A 6,046-nucleotide genomic window follows, 5' to 3' on the forward strand; every position below is an offset into this window, starting at 1 on the left:
TCACTGATGCTTTCGGTTCGTTTTTTCAGTTACTGTTAATTGAAAGGCTGTGATCCCCTTTTCAGCCCTTCTGTATGTTCTCAAGGAACTGTGACTGTATCACTATAAAAACTGCTATAATGGCAAGCTGCTGTAGGCTTCACATGTCACTGGTATTACGTTTTCACTCATCCTGTTCACTTTGTTTCGTGACATTTTGATAATAACATGAAATAAGGCTGCTCTTTTAACAGAAATATCTAATCAACCAGTCTCATTGCAGTGCTTTTGGGCATGTTGGTGTGGTCAAGACTAGCTGTCTAAGTTCAAATCAGGCTTTAGAATGGGCAAGAAAGGTGATTAATGAGACTTTGAATGTGGCATGGTTGTTTATGCATTTATGTGTTAGACTGGTGGGTGTGAGTATTTAAGGAACTACTGCTGGGATTTTCCCGCGCAGCAATCTCGTGGCTCACCAGGAATGGTCTGAAAAATAACCAGTAAGCAGCAGTTCTCTGAGCAGAAATACCTTGTCAGTAAAGTACAGTAACTAAAGAAACCACCCGTTTCAACTAAAGTGTGCAGAAGAGCATCTCTGAATGCACAACATATCAAATCTTGAAAGGTCACACTGTGTGCCACTCCTGGCAGCTAAGCATGGGAAATTGAGGCTATATACTGCACCAAAATTGGACAATAGAAGAAAAGAAAAACATCGCCTGTTCTGATTAATCTTAATTTTTTATGTGACATTTAGAGGGTAGGGTTAGAATTTGGTGTAAACAGCATGAAAGGATCCATCCTGCCCTCTATCAACAGTTCAGGCTGCTGCTGGCGGTGGATTTATGTTTGGGACTTTTCTCAACCATGGGTGCCACAAGCCAGTTTTACTGCCTTACTTTCAGTTAATGTATTTTGTTTTGCACTATGCATATTTTATATGCCATTAGGTCATTTATTGTGAAAATTCTCATGTAGGAACTATTGTACTGCATTTTGGTTCCACTGGTGCACCTGAGGGAGATGCACGCCCATGTTGATGTGTGAGCATGGCAAGTTGAAGCAAGAGAAGCCAATTTAATTCAGAGAAAGTTGTTTCTTAAAAGTATCTGTAAAGTGCTCATTTCTGCCTCAAAGCATGGGTCAGCCAGCGAGGTATGTTTGTATGTTATATAGATCATTTTATGTCTTTAATTCACTCGTCTTACTATCTCATTGGATTTTATGTTATGTTTTAGTTTGACGGTGGCGTAGTTTGTGATCAAGGTGAAGCTGTAACAACCCCAAGATCTTACAACTAACATTAAAGCCAACTTCATGCCATCAGTAAAAGAACTCTTTATTGACTTTAAGAAGAGGTAGAAGTGATAAGCCAGTGTGCTCCTAGTGTCAGTACCAAGCCTGGATAAATTTGGATGGTTGTATCAGGAAGGGTAACTAATGGAAGACCTTTACCATAAAAAAAAAAACCCAACCATGCAGATCATTAATTTAAAAAATCTGTTTACGTTGAACTCATTCTTTAGTGTAATTTTCTATTTTGTTATGTGATGTATTTATTTTCTTGACTGAAGTTGTTTTTTCTCTTTGGCTGCTATACACAGTAAAGTACTTCTTCATTGCCAATCAGGATAGTTTTGTGTGGTTGGTTAGTACTGGATGCTACCTTTACGTGTTCACAGTTCTATCAGTTTTGAAGAGACCCCCATCACCACTGGCTGAAATGCAGCCCCAGACTATCACAGAGCCTCCACCATATTTTACAAATTGTTGTAGACACTCACTGTTGTACCTCTCAACAACTATCATAAACCTCGTATTTTATTTGGTATTATAAATTTTGTTCTTAATCCTCCCAGTGATTTTCATATAGCAGCGAACATAACATCTGAGAATCTAATGAGATTCTTTATTAATAAAATTGTAGACATTAGGTCTCACATCATCCCTCCCATTTTGGACCTCAGCCGTCTACTTCGAGCCAGTGTCCCCTGCATTACTTAATGAAGTAGTCAGCAACTTGAAAGTTTTTTCATCAATTGTAAACCGTTTTATTCACCGCAGGAGTTTTCTTCCTTCATGCTGGTCGGAGTTTACATCCCTCCACAGGCCAACGCAAACAACGCACTGTGCGAGCTGGCTGACCAGATTACTACCCTGGAGAGGAAATTCCCGGACTCCTTTATAATTATTCTTGGGGATTTTAACAGAGCAAACCTAAACCACGAACTCCCTAAATACAGACAGCATATAGACTGCCCCACCAGGGACAACATCATACTGGATCACTGTTACACCACTCTAAAAGATGCCTATCGCTCTGTGCCCCGGGCAGCTTTGGGACATTCTGATCACTGCATGGTCCATCTTATTCCAGTTTATAGGCAAAAACTCAAACGTGCGAAGCCTGTAGTCAAAACTGTGAAGAAGTGGACTAACACAGCAAAGCAGGAACTGCAGGACTGTTTTGACTCCACTGATTGGACTGTTTTTGATGCTGCATCTGAGATGCTGGATGAGCTGACGGACACTGTGACATCATACATCAGTTTCTGTGAAGACGTGTGTGTACCAACAAAGACCTTTTGCACATACAACAACAATGACCCATGGTTCACTCCTAAACTCCAACATCTTCGTAAGGCCAAGGAGGACGCCTACAGAAGTGGTGACAGGGCCCTGTACAAGCAAGCCAGGAACACACAGGAGATCAAAGCAGCTAAAAGCATCTACTCCCAGAAGCTGGAAGAACGGCTCTCAGCCAACGACCCTGCGTCAGTGTGGAGGGGCCTGCAGGAAATCACCAGCTACAGACGCCCCCACCCACTATTGAAGCAAACAAAGACCTGGCCAACGAGTTAAACACTTTCTACTGCAGGTTTGAGACAGACAGACTCCCACGCCCCACCCTCCCCTCACATTGCTTCAGACATTGACCCCCAACACACCTTCCACCTCTCCCCCCTTCACCCTCCCCCTCCCCAACAAAGACTCAACGACCTCCACCACACCTCTCACCCCCCTTTCCTCCTCACTGAAACTCAGAATACACACTGAGGATGTGAGCCGACTATTCCAGAAACAGAAGCCCAGGAAAGCCTCCGGACCAGACTGCGTCTCACCCTCCTGCCTCAAAACCTGTGCTGAACAGCTGGCTCCCATCTTTACTCGCATCTTCAACAGATCCCCATCACAGGACTGAATGACTACAGACCTGTCGCCTTGACGTCTGTGGTCATGAAATCCTTCGAACGACTGGTGTTAGCCCATCTGAAAGACATTACAGGCCACCAGCTGGACCCTCAACCGCCCGGGAACTTATGCCAGGGTCCCGTTTGTGGACTTTAGTTCGGCTTTTAACACCATTGTGCCTGAACTTCTCTCCTCCAAACTCTCCCAGCTCAGCGTGTCACCAGCTACCTGTCAGTGGATCACCAGCTTCCTGACAGACAGAAAGCAACAAGTGAGGCTGGGGGAGATCACCTCTGAAACCCGGTCCCTCAAGGATGTGTCCTCTCACCCCTACTGTTCTCCCTCTACACTAACGACTGCACCTCCAAGAACTCAGCTGTTAAACTCCTAAAGTTTGCAGATGACCCCACCGTCATCGGCCTCATTCAGGATGGTGATGAGTCTGCATACCGGCAGGAAGTTGAGCGGCTGGTACTCTGGTGCAGTCAGCACAATCTGGAGCTGAACACATTTAAGACTGTAGAGATGACAGTGGACTTCAGGAGACATCCCTCAACTCTGCTCCCCCTCACCATATCAGACAGCCCTGTGTCGACTGTGAAGATCTTCAAGTTCCTGGGTACAACCATCTCCCAGGACCTGAAGTGGGAGACCAACATCAACTCCATCCTCAAAAAGACCCAGCAGAGGATGTACTTCCTGAGACAACTGTGGAAGTACAGTCTCCCACAGGAGCTGCTGATCCAGTTCTACACTGGTCATTGAGTCTGTCCTGTGCTCCTCCATCACAGTCTGGTATGGAGCAGCCACTAAACAGGACAGGAGCAGACTGCAGCGGACTGTACGGGCAGCAGAAAGGATCATCGGCGCCCCCCTGCCCTCCATCCAGGATCTGTACCTCTCAAGAACCAGGAAACGGGCAGGGAAAATCATCACAGACCCCTCACACCCTGCACACAGACTTTTTGATCTGCTGCCCTCTGGCAGACGGTACAGAAGCCTGCAGACCAGGACCACCCGACACAGGAACAGTTTCTTTCCCCTCGCCATCTCCCTCCTAAACAGTTGACCTGTCACACTGCTTCCACTGCCAGACTGCAGCTGCACCTTATGTACATTTTGTAGTATTCATTCCACCTCATTGATTTCTGTATTTCATGTATACAAGTTTAGATTCGTTATTTATAGTTGGTTTACACAGCTTGTGTATGTATGTGTATGCATGTGTAATGTATATATAGACACGTGTGTGTGTGTGTGTGTGTGTGTGTGTGTGTGTGTGTGTGTGTGTGTGTGTGTGTGTGTGTGTGTGTGTGTGTTACATTGCTGTGCTTGAGAGCCACCATACCGGAACCAAATTCCTTGTATGTGTCTGCACATATACTTGGCCAATAAACACGATTCTGATTCTGAACCTGAAGCCCTCAAAATGTATTTTGGATATTATTCCACCTAGCTTACTGAAAGAAGTTTTTGACACATGTTTGCTTTCTATTGTTAATAGCAGTCTGGGTCCGTCCCCTCTGATTTTAAACATGCTGTGGTGGAACCCATCCTTAAAATGCAGAATCTGGACGCAACAATTTTATCAAATTACAGACCAATTTCTAAATTGCCCTTTTTGTCAAAAGTTCTGTAGAAAATCGTCCTTATCCAGCTCCAGGCCTTTTTAGATCAACACAACATTGGCGAAGTGTTCCAGTCTGGTTTTAAAACTCACCACAGCACTGAAACTGCTCTTTTACAGAGTTTTAATGAGCTTTTAACTTTTACTGACTCAGGAGACCCTGCCATCCTAATATTATTAGATCTCAGTGCTGCTTTTGATACAGTAGATCGCAGCCTTCTCATCTCTAGACTGGAACAACATATTGGAATAAAAGGGATTGTTTTGGAATGGTTTAAATCCTACCTATCTAATCGAACCTTCTCTGTTAAACTCAGAGACTCATTATACCCAAAGACCGTGCTTTCTTGTGGGCTCTAGCCTTGGCCCAGCCGGTTTTTCAATCTACATGCTTCCGATGGGCTCAATTTAAAAAAAATATGATATCTCGTTCCATTGCTACGCAGATGACTCAGATTTACGTTCCCCTGTGACGAAAATCTGTGAATCCTCTGAAGGGTCTGTTTGATTGTCTGGAAGACATTAAGGCATGGATGGCGCTACATTTTCTCAACCTAAATGAGCAGAAAACTGAGGTCATTGTTTTCGGTGCTTGTGACCATCTTGACCTTGGCCATCTAGAGATCTATAAAAAATCATCTGCAACAAATTTAGGAGTGATCTTTGACAGCAATTTGACAAACAGATAAATAACGTAATCAAGACTAGCTTGTTTCATCTTAAAGTTAAGCCTTTTCTCTGCTTCAGAGATTTTGAGAAAGCGATCCTTGCCCTCATCTCGTCTCGACTTCTGTAATAGCCTCTATTCTGGTATTACCGCTACATTAATTGGCCGACTGCAGCTATTCCAAAACGCTGCAGCGGGGCTCCTAACTGGGACGTGCAAGTGGGATCACATATCTCCCATACTTGCATCATTACATTGGCTGCCAGTCAGCTTTCCAATTGATTTAAACATTTTAACACTTGTTTTTAAGACGTTACATGGCCAAGCCCCTATATGTCTTGCTGATCTTCTTCTTCGTCTTCTGCCTTGACTGTGTTATTGTACAGTACTTTGGTCAATAACTGTTGTTTTTAAAAGTGCTATATAAACTTGAAACTCTCTCCTGACTTCCTCCGGACATACTGACCAAAATTTCCACAACAGACCTCTTGCCACTGATTTTCAGTCCAGTTCTGTAATCTTGCATAACTCAGCTTTTTCTCGCTGTTTGATTCTTTAAGACTGAAACTTGCATTTCTGAT

This window comes from Diplotaxodon limnothrissa, linkage group LG10 (assembly GCF_057381915.1).
Source record: "Diplotaxodon limnothrissa isolate DT_005_m linkage group LG10, D_limnothrissa_male_GT1.1, whole genome shotgun sequence".
In the NCBI taxonomy this organism is placed as follows: domain Eukaryota; kingdom Metazoa; phylum Chordata; class Actinopteri; order Cichliformes; family Cichlidae; genus Diplotaxodon; species Diplotaxodon limnothrissa.